Below are 18,098 nucleotides of genomic sequence, written 5' to 3' on the forward strand. Positions count from 1 at the left end.
TAAAACTTTTTTGTATACTAATACATTTTTTTTTTATATTTTAATTTGACCTTTATATATATAAAGGATGAAATTTTGACATTTAGTATAGAATATTACGGTCTTTAACGCACTATATTTTTAAAAGGAATTTATTGGCAATCTTAAAGGATATTAAAGAACAAACATTTTAAAGGACATTTTTGACATCTTCTGATCCTTACAGGATAAAATAAAGATAATACAAAATATTTTACTACTCTTCTTGTTCTTTTGACATACAGTCTATCATTGTTGGAATAGCAGAAGTATTTTTAAATATTTTTTGAAAAATTTACTTCTTTGAAACTTTGAATTCCTTAAAAATGGACACAGGATCACGAAATGAAAAACTGAAAACACAGTTTTTCTCCATTAAATTTATAGTTTCATACGTGTATCATCCGTTTCGTGTCTAACGAATTTTTTCTCTATTTGTCGGACGGTGTAATAATACGTAGTAAAGAGTGATCCAAAGAAAAACTTAGAATTGTATTAAGTTAAATAAAACTTAAACCGTTCGATATAAAAATTCTTAAAACGTTAAAATATTTTCAAATTACTCGGTATTTATAAATTTATCCTCTTTTTTCGAAAATTCTCCCATTAAAAAATGTATAGTTGCTTCCGCTACCTTTTTGGAGGAGTTGGTCCTCTTACGCTTAAAATCGGACATGTCCTATGATACCTATTTTGTGTTCTTTAATTATTTTTGTACAAGAGCCAAATACCTTACCACAGGCCGAAGTTCTGGAAGGTTGGGTGGATTTACCTTCTGTGGTATAAAATTGAAATATGAAGAAATATGAAGGCACTCCGTGCTGTTAAGAAAGGTTTGTAGATACACCGTATATATATTTCTGTGTTTATCGTGCCTGATATCACAAATGATTGACTTATTTTGTCATAACTGAAAATGGCTTGACGCACATGAAACTTCTTGGGGAATTTTGTTTGTTTTTTTTTGTCCTCTGCTGTTGTTGAACGATGAACCATCAGATCTTTTGCTATTTTTTTGAAAGTCCATATTGGATTCTTTTTAAAAATTTTAATTATTTTTTCGATTTCCATTTGACCGAAATAACAATTGAAAATTAATGCTTTAGAAAAGATAATATCTGATATATTTTTAAAAACTAACGTGATTAAAAAAGAATAATTTGTTTGACCAAGGACAAGTTTTGGCTGGAATATTGTTTATAAGTTTTTTTGACTCACTTTTTATCAACTTATAACAATGTATTTTTTTCACTCTGGCATTTCCATACTTTTGGTCTAATATCAACAGGACATTATGAGCCACATAATAGTGTTGAATTTTGATAAAAGAAAAAACTTTATGAACATAATTCTAGCTTCCAGATATGTTGTCAAATGCTTCAGAAAAAATCACCAAATGAGGGTAAAAAGATCAGCATGAACTTACAATTTCCAATTGGGATGATGAAATAATAGTTAATTGTAAACAGTTGTTCACTATATGTTCATATTGGAATAATTTTCCTTGTTTAAAATCCTTTATATTATGGAGATTTTAATTAATTCTAAACACATTTTTAAATTATTTACCTGTATTGCACAAATTCATTCAAACATATTTCTCAATTTCCCTGCTAATAAATATATCAGTTAACAGTTTGTTTATACACAGCAATAATGCTGTTAATATTTGTGCAGCTACTGTTAATTTGGCTGCAAACTAAGAGAGAGCGTTATCAAGAGGAACACAATGGCATTAAAAACTCTTATACCTACATTTTTATGTGATTAAATTTAAAGAGAACATAAAATGTGTAATTATTAAAATATTAAGAGAATTTCGGTTAATTGTGCAGACACTCAACAGTAAATATGCAGATGATAACTGTTACTTTCAAATTACTTTAGAAATCAATATTTTGATATAAACAGTTGAAAATTTACAGAAAATTGTGTGCAGGTATGATTTAAACGACAACAATGATTTTTAGGTAAGTATAAATAAACTTTAAATGTAAATTTTAGTTATAGTGTTTTAGTATAAATATAGTTATGGGCTAATTTTCATATTGCGAGCTTTATGACAATGATAAAGCTACATAATAAAACTAAAAATATGAAATTTGTTATATCAACATTTTTATTAAAGCATATTTCTTATAATTTTGTCATTGAAATAAAATTCAGAATCCAGAACAAAATTTAAATCAGGAAAATGTTAATAATTTTGTCATAACTTTAAACAATTTCAATATTTTCCTTTTGCGACCCCATTAAATATATAGACCCCCTGAAAAATTTTTCAATAAAAAACAAGTAAAAAAGTATGGTTGGTCAAACCCGAACATATAATACCCTACACTAAGTAAAAGAGCAAAAACATTTTTCTTTTAAAATTTCAATAATTTATATTTTTGAGTGATTTTCGGAAGTGGGCCTTATATGGGGGCTATGACCAATTATGGACCGATCACCATGAAATTAGGTCATGTGATTTCTATATGAAAGTTTACTATGTTGAATTTTGTGAGTATACCAAAATTTTTAAGCGATATATGCACGTTAAAGTGATTTTCGGAAGCGGGTCTATATGGGAGCTATGACTAATTATGGACCGATCGTAACAAAATTTGGTGACATGAATTTTGTATATATAAAACTTATTTGGAGCGAAATTTGTGTAGATACATTTATAAATTAAACCTTTGTGACGGATAAAGTCCAATTTCGGAAGGCCATTTGTATGGGGGCTAGGTGAAATAATGGACCGATTTTAGCCGGTTTCAATAGGCTTGGTCCTTGGGCCGAAAAAATAACATGTACTAAATTTGATCGAAATATCTTCAAAATTGCGACCTGTACTCTGCGCACAAAGTTTACAAGGACAGCCAGCCAGCCAACCAGGCGGACGAACGGACATCGACTCAGAAAGTGATTCTAAGTCGATCGGTATAATTTAAGGTGGGTGTTAGACTTATATTTTTGGGCGTTACAAACATCTGCACAAACGCATAATACCCTCCCCACTATGGTGGTGTAGATCCAACGATCCAACGACCCAACTTCCAAATCACAGAATTTTAAAAAAGACGCAACTTAAAACGTTGTATGTTGAAATCAATTTTCCTTGATTTTTTTACCACGACTCTTTCACCCAATTTTTCAATAAACTTTTTTTTACCTCGATTTTTCAACGAAATTTTTTTTTTTAATATCTTTAATAAATTTTCAATTTGTTTGCACTGTTGTAATTAAGCGCTTCATATCACTAAAATTAAATTAAAAAAGTGTGTGTGAGATACCACGCTGTTGTTCGCGGCTTATTCGCATAGACATGCGACTATAGAAAACCCCACAAGTATAAGGCTAACAGGGTCAAATCGCACGATCTCGGTGCCTCCATGTGGGATGACCATGACCTCAAATCACTCGCACAGAATGTCCAATGTGGCATGTGCTGTGTTGCACGTAGCGCCGTCCTATTGAAACCACATGTCGTTGGTGTCCATATCCACCAACTCAGGCCGAAATATGTTGTTTATTATCAAACTATAGCGCTCGCCGTTGACGATGATGGCCTGACCAACGTCATTCTCAAAGTGAAATGGAGCATTGACGCCGCCAAACCAAAATCTACTTCAAACTTTGGATGCTCTTGGATCACATATGAATTAGTATCGTCCCAAATTTGATCATTTTATTTGTTGACAAACCCATTCATAGAGAAATGCTCCTCGCCATAAAATGGGGAACTTTGTCAGAACATACCACCCGTCTTGATAAAACAATTTTATAATTTGCACGTGTTTTTGACCACTATATCCGTCTGTGGTGATTTGGTAAAACACATTGAATAAATGACTGCCAATTCGACAGATGTAGTTTCAACAATGTGGCCGTTATCAACTGTTAAAATTCGGTAGTCCCTATTGGAACACCATTTACAAGGAAAGTGGTGTATGGCCTCTTTACACATATAGCGGTACTTAAGCGATTTTCAAATTCCCCGCGGTCAGAGTTTTAAGAATTATCTTCTGGATAATCTTCGGATTTTGTCCTTCTAAAGTTTGTAAAATTGCTATGAAGCTGTTACAAAATTTAGTTTTATTCGAATTTTCGATATGAGCGCAGGTGAAATTTGCCACTAAGTTATTAAATAAATCAAAAATTCATATTTTTCAGGTGCAAAAACCTTTTAAACAATTTACTACAACACAGTCTCTTTAAAAAAATATAAGCTCTCTTAGAAATATATGCGAAGATTTACAAGTTATGAAAAACTCTTTATAAAACAAACTTACATGACCAAAAATGAGAGAAAATCCAATCAGAAAAACCAATTTTTCTTTACTTTCAAATAAAATGTATACAAATTGTTGCTACAAATTACTCACATGTGAAACTAACTGCACACAGCTCATCAGGATACAAGGTATTTACAAAGTAAGGACACTCGTATAACGTTAAAATTACAATTCGTTTTAAGCTCTTTGGAAAAATACCGTTAAAAACTACAAAACAATGAGATACAGAGAGATAAACATTACTTTATAACGGTTTTCTACGTTATCACATGTGTATTGTTGTTTACATTTGTTTGAATGAATATATTGGTGTGATGAGTAAATATAACTGTGCGCTCCCATTGTATGGCTGGCTGGCTCTCCACTTCTCTTTGGCTGTTTGCAACCCCATAACGAAACTCTGAACTGAAAAGAAAACGAATGTGTTGTCGTCGGTGGTGGCTGTCTGTCTGTCGTGTGTATGTGGAGATGTGTGATATTTTGTTTTTGTGTTTATCGTAAAGCAACTACAATAACAACAACAGGCTGAGGAAAATACTGTTGTTGTTGTTGGTGATTTTTACAAGACTCGCTAGCAATTACAAGAACTCTAGGCAAGTTAGTCTCCATGTAACGTTTGTCGTATAAACAACATAGTTTAGTCGATGTCGCGTAACGTAAGCGCGTCTAACGGTACGGTTTTTGTTTTGTTGGTTTTTGGTTTATTTGAAAAATAATAGCAACAACAACAAGCAGCAAAAAAAAAAACAACACAAACATGCTTAGAAATATATAACTAAAACGGTAAAAATATCGATACGAAGTATGAAAAATATACAGCAAATTTGTAACTGTAACGAATAATAAATACAAAAAAAATTATTAATTAAACGAAAATTGAAAGTTTTATAAAAAACCAAGTGTTTAATAAAAAAAATAATTGTAAAATAAAATATGGAAATTTTAATAAAACAAAAATGTTTGAAATAAAACAAAATTTAAGAAAATTCTTGAAAAGAATTTTGCAAATTAAAGAAATTCTTTAAAGAAAATAAAAGTGTAACAATGAGGAAATTTGTAACAAATATGAAAAAATGATTTCAAATAAAATAATTAAAACAAATTGTTTAATAAAAAATGTGAATTTCAAAAATAACAAACAAACCTAAATAACAAATTAACTAATAACTACTATAACTTTAGCATATCAATTCTAAATAAAAAAAAGAAAACAAAACAAGAATTTATGATAATAAAAAATCTAAAGTGAATTTATTACTAAAATCGAAAAATTTATTGTGATTTTGAAAAAATATAAAACAAAAAATAATTTATAATTTAAAACGAATTTCTTTGAATTTCATTTCTAACAATATTTTCTAAAGAAATCTTTGTTTTTTAACCGCTAATTGGATTTACTTGTGCTACTGTGTGTGTTTGAATTCGTGGATTTCCATTTCTGTTTCCTGTCTGCCCGCCTGTCTTCATATTTTGATTTTGGATTTTTTACCTCGTTATTATTTTTGTTTCCTTGTTGCTTTTTTTTATACAAGAAAAATAAAATACTCACCTGGAATAAATGTAACATTATATTAAAATAATTTTACACGACTAAAACGGTAAGTTAAAGAAAGATTTTTGTGTTTGTAGTAGGAAGGTGTTTCTGGTGTTGAAACCAAGATGAGTAGGTGTTTTTTACGTGTTTTTTAGTTGTTGAAGGGTCTTGTGGAGTTTTTAGTTTGAGGGACTGGGTGTACAATTTAAAATGAATTATAAGTTAGCAAAAGAAGATTAAATTTTGGTGTTTTGATGAAATGATTTAGCAGAATGTTGATGACAAGGAAATGAAATGCAATTAAATTGAATAATAAAGAAAAATTAAATAAATTTTAAGTGAATTTGAAACTTAAAAATTTCCAAAATATAAGAAATTATTAAAATTAAAACTGAATATATACTTAAGCATAACAAAATTAAGGAAATTAAAAAAGAAACTTAATTTAGAAATATAATAGAATTAAGGTTTAGAAGTGAAATATTATATCAATAAAAAGTAACAAAAAATATTGTAAATGAACATTCTCAATTACGAAAAGCAAATATTCCAAACGAAATCTTAAAATCTTAAAAAAAAAAATCAGAATTTATCAATAATAAATGAATTATAAAGAAAATTAACAGAATTCATAACAAAATAGCTATTTTTTTTTAATTTTTAAAATGAATGCAAAAAATTATAAAAGAAAGTTATAAAATAAAGAAAATTTTTTTATGAAAGTTCCATAAAAATAACGAAAGTTTGAAAACCAAGCTTTAAAAATTTCAATTTGCATTAGTTTCAAAAACTCGCGATATTTTCACGAATTTTTCAAAACTATTTCAATCATAAGATATATTTTTTGTTTAATAAAGTCTTAATTTTTTCCCACATTTCTATGGCTCCTACAATTTTCATATTTTATGAAATTATTTTTATTTCTATTTCCTTAAATTTCAAAAACTCGCAAAATTTATTCACGAAATTTTCACAACAATGTCAAATATTTGAAGATCTTTTAATCACAAAGATGGTTTAATTGTAAAATACATTTTTTTTAACAAACTCTTCGGTTTTCTTTTACATTTCTATGGCTCCTACAATTTTCATATTTTATGAATATTGCTTTTGTTTACATTTCTATTTCCTTAAATTTCGAAAAACTCGCGAACTTATTTACAAATTTTTCACAACAATCTAAAACATTTGTAAACGTTTGTCTTTAGAAAATTACATATTTAATAAATACATGTTTTAAAATGTTTACAAATAATCTTTTATAATCTCTATACCAAGATTAATCAAATTTTCAAAAAATTTTAAAAATTAAAAATATAACTATTATTTTAAGAATGTTTCATAAAAGATATAGACAGATATTTATGTCATATTTATTTGGCTCTTTATAAAAGTTTATTGTTTTATTTACATTTTGTATTTGCCAAAATTTTGAAAGCTAGCAATCTTTTTCAAAACATTGTCAAATATTTGCACCAAAAAAAAACTATTTCCTAAACAGTTTCAATTCAAATATTTATAACATCATGGTTTTTAGTTATTTGTTTTCAGTTACGAGAAATGTATTTTCAATAACTTTTTTATTAAAGTTCAAATAATAACGAAAATTATACATATATTCAATTATCAAATTCAAAACTCAAAATTCAGTAGAAAATATTAGAATTTTTTTTTGAGCACACGAATACTTGATTCAATTATGATAGAATTGAAACCAGTTTAATATGTGATAAATTATTCAATTGAAACTGTTTAGGAAATAGGTTTTTCAGAACTGCCGATTAAAATTTTGTTGATTCGAATTTTACGATTTTATTTGCGATTTTGTTCATATTTTGTTATTTAATTAATATCTATCCAAATATAAGATTTAATTTCTGATTTTATTAATGATTAAACTTTAACAATTTTATGAAAAAACTCCAGATTGAAATTTGTTGATTCGAAAAAAAATCTTTTGTTATTTAAGTAATTTCAAAAATTTCTTTCCAAATATAAGATTTCATCAGTGACAAGCTTAACAATTTTATTAAAAAACTCCTGTTTAAAATTTTGTTGATTCGAAAAATTCTCGATTTTATTTGCGATTTTTTAATCTTTTGTAATTTAATTACAATAATTTCTATCCAAATATCAGAATTAATTGGTAATTTTATTAAGGATTAAAAGAATATAAAAGTTTCAAACCTTAGTCAGTGAAATGTTTAATAATTTTATTCAAAAAAACACTGCCGATTCAAATTTGTTGATTCGAAAAACTTTTGATTTTATTTGTCATTTAATTAATTTCTGTACAAATATATTGGAATATTTAATTTATGGTTTTATTAAGGGTTTAAGAATACAAGTGTCTGACATTTTAATCAGTTAAAAGATTAACAATTTTATTAAAAAACTCTCGATTGAAATATGTTGCTCTGAAAAACTCTAGATTTTATTTGCGATTTTTGTTTTTCATCTTTTGTCATTTAATTAATTTCTATCTAAAACATAAGATTTAATTAGTTATTTTATTAAGGATTTAAAGAATACAAGTGTCTGAAATTTTAATCAGTGAAAAGCTTAACAATTTTATTAAAGAATTAAATTTTTGGAAATTTTGCAAATTTAGTTTTTTTATAATTGTAAAAATTTTAAATTTTTTCCAAATAAATAAATCCATCAAAGGTTCATAACTTTAGTTATTTAAAAAATTGTCAGTATTATTAACGATTTAATTTTTGTTGCTCAATTTTGAAAACTCTCTATTTTTTCCCGATTTTCTTTTAGCTTTTGACAGAGAATAATTCGCGATTTTATTGAGGATTTTAAATTCGATTTTATTCTATCACAAGTGATTACTCTCGATTCAAATCAGTTTCAAAAAACTCTCGATTTTATTCCGGATTTCGTTACAGCTTTTGTGAGGGCATAACTCGAGATTTTAAGAACTCCTGTCAATTATAAATGACTTAAGATTCGATTTTCTATTAAAAAAATTTGGTTAATTTATTAAAATTTTCAAGTTTTCCCATCAAAAGTGGTTAACTTTTGTCATTTAAAAAACTCTCGATTCAAATATGTGGATTGGAAAAACTCTAGATTTTATTTGCAATCTTTTTTCATCTTTTGTGATTTCTATCCAAATATAGCGATTTTATTGACGATTTAGTTTTTGATTTTATTAAGTATTTAAAGAATATAATTTTAAAAATTTTAAATTTTTTCCAAATAAATAAATCCGTCAAAGGTGCTTAACTTTAGTTATTTAAAAAGCTCTCTCTATATTATTATTGATTTAAATTTTTTTGCTCAGTTTCGAAAAACTCTCGATTTTATTAACGATTTAGTGAGAGCTTAAATCGCGATTTTATGAACATTTGTACAATTATATATGATTTTTGATTCATAATTATATTAAGAATTTAAAATACGATTTTCAATTAAAAAATTCTCGAAAATTTATTAAAAATTTCTAGTTATTCTATCAAGTGTTTTTAAAAGTGTGTCCCATAATAAATTTTAAAAATCTCGCTTTTCTATTAAAAATTTAAAATTTGTTTTGAAATAAAATAATCCATCAAGAATGCTTTACTTTAATAATTTAAAAAACTCTCGATATTATTAGCAATTTAATTTTAATGCTCTGTTTGCTCGATTATAGTCTTGAGTTTTTTTTCTTCATATTTGAGGGAAGAATTCACGATTTTATTAATTTCTGTCCCAATCTAGTGGTTTTATTAATATTATAAATCGTAATTTTATTAACTTAATTTATGCAAATACAGAAATTCATAAACTTTTGATTTTATTAACAAATATTTGCAAAATTCACAACCGGTATATAATTTTTTAATTGCTTTGTTTTTGTTTTCACAAATTTAGTTTGAAATATATTTTTGATGTACAACAATAAATACAACACAATTAATTTTAAAAATTTAGCACTTTTATTAAACATTTCAAATTCTTTTTAAATAAATTAATCCATTTAATTGTACACAATTAAATTTTTTGTGCAGTTTGGAAAAACTCTATCTACTCGGGATTTATATTTTCCAACTTTTGTGAAGGAATAACTCGTGATTTTATTCATATTATTAACAATTTAGTTTGAGATTTTAAAATATTCTCAATAAGATGCGTTAAGAAAAAACCCTATTAAAACCATTTTATCCCTATAAAAACCTTGTTTTAATATAATAATTTAATTTTGAAATTGCTTCAAGAATTTTCTATTTCTATGAAAATTTATTATCTTAAAAATGCAGCCACATAATTTTATTTTATTTTTTTTTTCAAGGAAAAACCACCTAGCAGACAAAATGTTTGCTATATTTTTGTTGTTGTTGTTAACAATTTAATGGGAGTAGAACCTTGCACAAGTGCATAAAATTTATTTGCCAGGAATGCCAAAAATCTATACATGCTCGTTCATATGAATAAAATAAAATAGTACACACCCGTTGTAATATTTTTTAAAACACACTATAAAATATACGAGAAGTACCTAAAGAATTTGTGTCATGTCAAACTGTAAAATGTATTTATTTATTTATGTTTTAGATACACATATAGAAATGTATCTATGAAGTTTTGTAAAACATATACGTACGTACGTTTTCTGCTTAATTTTTATTAGCTTAAATTATGAGGCATAACAAAAAAGCCTGTTGTAATTTTGTTTTAAACATAAAAAGTTATTACAATAATAAAATGAAAATAGAAAAATACTTAAAAAGGATTTAGGTTTTTAAAATGGTAAAATTGGAAAGAAAATTGTTGAATTTATTTGAAAAATTTAAGATTTAAATGAAAATTTGTGAAATTTTTAAAATAAATTAAAACTTTATTTGTTTATGTTTTAAAATAAAATTGCTCTAAGGTTTTAAAAAGTCTCTAAGGATTTAATAAAATAATAATAATAATTAACTTATAGAGAATATTGAGATTAAAATGAAATTGTAAATTTTATTCAAGTACATAAAAGAATGTACTATCTATATATGTATGTATAAAAAAAGAACGTTACTGAGTGACTTACTGATATAACATTGCCCGGCCCAAATGCCGGGCTTCATTTTTGTGGAAGATTTTAACCCTCTAGCACCTCTCTTTAGGGGTCAATTTGAACCTTTTTTTTTCGCGAAAATCAAAAAAAAAAATTATTCAAAAAAACGACATTTAAGAACTGAAATAATCTACGACAATGTTTGGCGGAAAATTTCAGTAGGGGTCAATATAATTACTCAGAATATTACAAAAGACTTTAAGTAAATTTAAAAATTTAATTTTAATTTTTTTTTTTCAACGACTAAAAAATATATTCGTTAGGAAACACATTAAAGATTTTGTAAAATAAAGATTTTTTTAAAACTGAATTAAAATTTTTTTTTAACAGACAAATTTAACGCTTCTTCAATTACTGAAAGTGATTATTTTGCTTTCAGATCAACATATTTTCAAATATTTCAATAAAAGTACCTTGAACTTTAGAAAAAATTTTAAGGATTTCTGTAGATAACATTTTGTCTAGAATTTCGGATTAAAGTCAGTCCTATAAAGTTCAAAAATATGTTCTCCAACTATTTTCGATTTAACTTTAGCTTTCAAAGTTATTTCTGACATTGTTTTTAGATTAACATTAATTTAATTTTCATTAACAATATCTCTATTTAACAATATTAATGATTTAAATATAAATATTTGATTGCTTAGCTCATCAAACTGACACATACATATCAATTTATCATGTTTAATAATTTTTGTTTCTCTAAAATATTTTTATTAAGCAAGATAACTTAATTAAAAATCTATAATTTATTTAAAAACGAATTCAAAATTTTGGTTAATAATGATAGGTTGTTGTGATGGAAATTGAAATTGAACGGAAACCGGGACGGACAATAAAATAAGGCAAATTATTAAAGGTGGTTCACACACATCAAGTTTACTTGAGCAAGTCTAGAGTTTATAGAAGACAGAGGAGAGGAGTTTGGAAAGATTTTCTTCTATAAACCCAAGACTTTCTTTAGTAAACTGGACGTGTGTGAACCAGCACTTATCGTACGTTAATAATAAAATATTATTATACCCTTCACCATGAGTGGCAAGGGTATATATAAGTTTGTCATTCCGTTTGTAATTTCTACATTTTTCATTTGCGACCCCACAAAGTATATATATTCTGAATCGTTATAGATAGCGGAGTCGATATAGCCATGTCCGTCTGTCCGTCTGTGTGTTAAAATCAACTTTCTGAAGCCCCCAAATAACTTAAAATACATGAATGATACATCAATATCTCCGAAATTCTTCCGGCTCGGTTGCTATTTAAAATCGAGAAAATCGGTCCACAAATGGCTGAGATATAATGAAAAAACCAGGACAACCTCGATTTTTGACCTATTTTTGGCCCATATATGGATTACTAAATCATTAATATAGACAATATGGATATCTAATGATAGATATTTCAAAGACCTGTGCAACGACGTATATAAGATCATAGTAAGTTGGACCTACAATGGGTCAAAATCGGAAAAAATATTTTTTAACCCGAATTTTTTTTTCACCAAAATTTAAAAACTAAAAAAATTTTAAATTTAAAAAAAAAAAATTTTAAAAAACAATTTCGAAAAAACAACTGGAAAAAATTAAATTTTGTTTACCTAAAAATATTTAAAATTTTTATTTTGAAGTATAATTTGGTGAAGGGTATATAAAATTCGGCACAGCCGAATATAGCTCTCTTACTTGTTTTTAGCTTAAATTAAATTAATTAAAGCTAAATTTAATAAAATAAAATTGTATTTTTTCTTTTTGTTTTAAAAATTCAAAATATGTAATGATTTGTTAATTATTGAAATCTAATACAAAGTTGTTAATTAAATATTTTTGGCCTTAATGAACATTTAAATTAAGTTGTTTTTATTCAGTTTTAATCAATATAAAATTTAAATTCCGTTTTGATTCTCAATTTACATAAATTTTTCGTTTTTAGTTTTATGAAATTAATTTGTTTTAAACATTTATGTATAACAAAAAATATGTAGCGTTTTTCCAAACTTTAAAGCATAAAAAATGTATTTTGTTTTGTTTAAACAAAAGCATCTGGTTGGTGGCTATTTTAAATTTGATGTCCATAACCTGATAAGAAAAGTGTTGAATTTATGTAGAAATTTATCAGATAAGACAAAAAAAATTATTAACAAATTAACGCTTATTAGAGGAAACAAAAGGAAAACAGGTTGATTAAATTATTAAAAGTTAAAATGAGTGAAATAAATGTTTTGTTTTATAAAAAAATATGTTAAATTTAAATGAAACTATTAAAGAAATAAATTTTAAAAAGGTTAAATGTTAAAAAGAAGCTTTTAAAACTTCGTAAAACAATGAAAACTGAATTTTATAGTGTAAGTTTTATTACATTTAGTTGCAGCTACAGAAATTTGTACACACAATTAAATGTTATTAATTCCGCTAATACAAAGGCAGAAATTGTAAAAGCAATAGTTTTTGAAATGCATTTCATTCGTTTGCTTATTTCCCTGGCTAAAAAATGGGAACTACGAGAAATAGCAGCTAATGAAGAGAGCAATTAATAAATGAAAACAAGTCAATCAAGTTTATGCAAAAACAAGCGATTGTAATAGTGTTTGTGTGAGTAAAAACACAATACGAATAATTCGTGTGTTTTAATTGTTTTTGTAGAGAGGGCTATAGCCAGCTCTCGTTGTACGAGAGAACGACTCCCGATTGGAAAAACAAAACGAATAATTCGTGTATTACAATAGGTGTAAGTGTTTATTGTTGTAATTTACAGCTACAATAATGATTGGAAAAATCATGGGTGATGTTTCTATGATGTTCTATCTCTTTCTTTCGAAATTTCGCAGTAGTGTTTAGTACTGTTTAGTTACTGTAAACTACCGTGGCCATTAATACGAAATTTTTAAATTTTGTTTTCTTTAAACTCCTTGAAAATTTGTTATTTCTTCATTTCAAATTAATTTAAATATATAAAGAATCTTGCCAAACTTAAATTTATTTCTTATACTTTATTTAATTACCTCTTTAAAAAATGTAATTTATGGCAACAATTGTTTACATTACACTTAACCAAAATGTGTTTATAATTTCAACAAAAAATTTATGGAATATAACAACCAATAAATTCCATATTTTTCCTATCCAACTTATAAAAATTAAGTACAGATGTTAAACAAATAAATACATTTTCTTTTCTCTAACAAAATTTACCATAATTACATTTTCCTAAACATAATTGATTTATATTTTTTCTATATTTTTTGGCTTTTATTTTTAGTTATCCTTCAAATTTAATTCAATATCATTTTCAAATTTTCTTATTTATTAATTTTTATTGTTTCTGTGTTTATGTTTAGATTTTATTCCATCATGACTATAAATATTTTTTGGACATTTGTTTACAATTCAAAAAATAACAAAATATTTTTACATTAAAGCAATAAATAAATAAAATATTTATGAGCACAAAAATATAGACACACAATCAACAAATAATGTAAAACAGAAAAAAAGATTATATTACAAATTATGATAATTTTTCTCAACAGTTTGAAGGGATAAAAATTAAATGAAAAGTTTAAGGAGCTAAATTTAAATATTGTTTTTAATAAGGTTTTAATTTTATAAATAAAATAAAAAGGGATAATTACTAATTACAGTAAATTAAGGGTTTATTTGAAAGGGTTCGAAAGCTAAATTTACAATTTTACTAAAAAAAAATATTTTTAAATAAACTTAAATAAAATTCATTATAAAGAAAAAAAATACTGTTAACATTTACTATAATAAATTTGGTTCAAAACTGTTTTAAAATTATAAAGAAATTTTAGTTAGAACAGAAATTTTTAAATTTTGTTAAAATTTCTGAAAGTTTTTGCATAATTTTTATTATAAAATTGGTATTATTTCAGTAATTTAAATTAAGTTCCTCAGAATTAAAGCAAACACTCCAAAAAATTCATAAAATAAAAATTCATTTAAATCCATAATAAACTTATTGAGAAATTTGAGCTTAAAGCGAAAACTTAATTTCGTGTAATCATTGCTTTCATTTATTCAAAGTGATTTTATAAGTTTTATTAGAAAATAAGAAATCTTTGAGCCAGTTACTTGAAACATGCTAAGTATTTACAAAACATTCAAAAGATTTCACATAATAAAATTCATTTAAAACTAAATTGAACTTATTGAGAAATTTGATGTTAAAGAGAAAATTAATATTTTGTCAAATATGTCTTTTATTTGTTTAAAGTGATTTGGAAATTCTTGTAGTTAAATATGAAATTATACAAGGATTTAAATGAAATTAATCTTAAATTTACCTAAGACCCTATCGATTTTAAGTGTCAAATTTTGTTTAAAAGATAGAGAAACTGATTGATATATTTGAGGCTAAAAAGAAAAGAAAATTTTATGGAAATATTTGTTTTATTGATTTTACAATTATTGTTGTAAAATTAGTTATTTTACAAGAATTTTCATGACATTATTTAGAAAGTTACCTAAGAACCTATCGATTTTATGAATACAATTTTATTGAAAACCGAAACAAACTAATTGATAAATTTTGAGGTTAAAAAGAAACCGAAGTTTGACATGAATATTTTATTTATTCTATCAAAGTAATTTCACAAACTTTGTTCAACAAAAGTTTCTTTGAAGGATTTCATAAAATAAAATTGAAATAAATTAATTTAGGTTAAAGAGAAATCAAAATTTTACTAAATATTTTTCATTTCCTGAATTAGTTTAAAGTAATTTTACAAATATTGTTCCAACATAAGTATTTAATAATTGATTGCAACTAAAATATTGCTTAAAATAAGTATTCCAGCTAAGTTCTACAATTTTACAAAATAAATTTTATTTAAATCGGAAATACGAGAATTATTCATAGTATTGGCCATTGTTAGCTATGACCTTTTCTGACAACTTATGTATTTAGAGCCAAAAGATCTCCTCATCATCGGCTGGTTGGCCATCCTTCACATAAGATCTCTTAAGCTCTTACGGTTATTCTAATGGATCCAGTGTTTTATCGCTAGGGTCTTAGGTAACTTTAAGAGTAATTTTATTTAAATTCTTGAAAAATTTATTATTTTCCAACAAGAATTATTCGGTGCAAAAACTATTTTTTTTTATAGCGATTTCAAAACGTTTGCGACAGCAGGATTCAACCAAAAGTATGGAAATTTGGTATCATAAGAATTGAAGTCGAGAGACATTGATTGACGATTTTTCGTGTCCGAAATGTTGCTTGCAGCAATATCGGACAATTCGTATGACAATTGGCCTTCAATTCGTATGGTATCAAATTTACCTGCTTTTGGATGAATCGTGCTGCTCGCAAACGTTTTGAAATTGCGGTTTGAGTAGCTACCAATTATTTTGAAATATTCATAGATTAATGCCCCCAATTTTTGGTCTTCAAACTTCTTTGGCTGGCCTGGGCGATCTATGTCTTTCGTGTCAAAATCACCTCTTCTGAACCGAACAAAACACCTCTCGCACTTTGATGAAACACATTCACCATTAGCTTTGGTGAGCAATCGGTGTGCTTCGACTGCACTTTTAAAGAAGTAATGCAAAACTTCCCCTTCGAAGCAAAAAAAAAACTTTATTGTATCGACTTTAATGTTCAATAACTAAAATGAAATGTTTAAAAATTTTGTTTAAGTTGAAAAAAAATAATAAAATTTCTTAAAAATTCTTTAAAATTTTGTTTCATTTAACCATAAATGTTACCCTACCAAATGTTTCCTCAGTAAATTTCTTTTTGTGTTCTTATTTGACTCAATTTCTTAACATTCCATTTGCTTTCACTCAATGTACATAGTTTTAAGGAAAAAAATCAATATTTCTTCATTTATTTCCAACACCTTTCCCTGTTTTCGTTTTAACTATAATTGTATCCTTGTATTTTTTTTTCTTTCCAAAAAAACTGAATTTCCTTTCTTTTTCTTCATTTCCAAAGGCGCATTTAAATGTAGAAAATCTATATTAACGTAAACATGCAAAGTAATTTTTCAATGCCATTAAACTTTTACTGACTTGTAACTATTTCATACCTTAACAGAGGGGTAAAAAATACTAAAAAAAAACTTTTCATTTCCTTAAAATAATTTTTGGTTTGAAATAAGCTTAATGATGGTGTTTCTTGTTGGTTTTTTGCTGTGATGATGGACTTTAATTTCTCCCTTAAAAACCATTTAAATGGATTTTTTTTCCTCATTTAAAGACAGCATACGCCAGGTGTCAAAAATGTGTTTTAAGTACTTTTTCTGGAAAAGAGAAATTTAAATAAATTTGTTGAAATGTTTTGTAGCATTCTGGAAAAAAATTAAACAATTATTTTGCTTATCATACCAAAAAAAATAAATGAGTGTGTTGCAAGACATTGAAAACATCATTTATCAAAAAAGCACAAAATAAATTCAGGGGTAAATAAGGAAAAAGGTAGAGCAAACATATTAGAAATATTTCGAATTGGTGTTACAAAAAGTTAATTTTTTTTTAAAAAAAGATCTTTAGATAGATCTTGAATTAATTTCCATTTTTTATTTTTGCTCAATTTCCAATTTTTTTGTTTTAATTAAAGTGAAATCTGTAGCAATTTTTATTTGTACAAAAAACCCACAAAAATTCAGTTTTTAATTACTGCTGAAAAATGATCTTGTCTATGCCATAGAAAAATTATAATTTTATGGGCCTTCTTTAAACCGGCGCCAGGTCATTAGTTGCATTTTTATGATGATCTAAGACTTTGAAGTGGTAAATTTTCACAATATTATAAAAATAAAATCCCACTCTAATTTACTCCCTAAATCATAAAATAAAACCAAACAACAAAATTTCAACTCAAAGTCAAGCAAGTTCTTACAAAATATTTTGACATGCTGTTTCCACTACAATAATGACAATGACACACAACTCAAGTCAAACCAAAAAAAAAAACCTTTAAAAAATCGTCTTCCCCATTTTAAAGAGCATAAAAAAGCCACCTAAAAAATCTGTTTTTTGTTTAACAATTCATTATTTTAAGATTTCAACCAAAATATATATCAGTTTATGAAAGAAAGACACCTGTAGAGTTTTTGTGTCTGTGGTTTTCAGTGGATTTTTTTTATGGAAAACTAATAAATTTATATTTGGAGTTCATTAGTGACAAACAAAGAAATATAAAATTGTTTTTATTTTTTTGTCAAATTCTGTTTTTTTCGGTTTGAACATAA

General features: G+C 25.8%; 1 protein-coding gene across 1 annotated transcript in view; it reads left to right on the forward strand.

Annotated features, from left to right (window-relative positions):
* Positions 1-5,603: 5,603 nt before the first annotated feature.
* smal (smoke alarm) overlaps positions 5,604-18,098 on the forward strand; it is a 99,009-nt gene continuing 86,514 nt past the window's right edge. Inside the window, exon 1 of the mRNA XM_065501042.1 lies at positions 5,604-5,899. The gene's annotated coding sequence lies outside the window, so the exon portion shown is untranslated. The remainder of the gene's footprint in view (positions 5,900-18,098) is intronic.

The sequence above is a fragment of the Calliphora vicina genome, chromosome 2, assembly GCF_958450345.1.
Source record: "Calliphora vicina chromosome 2, idCalVici1.1, whole genome shotgun sequence".
Classification (NCBI taxonomy): Eukaryota; Metazoa; Arthropoda; class Insecta; order Diptera; family Calliphoridae; genus Calliphora; species Calliphora vicina.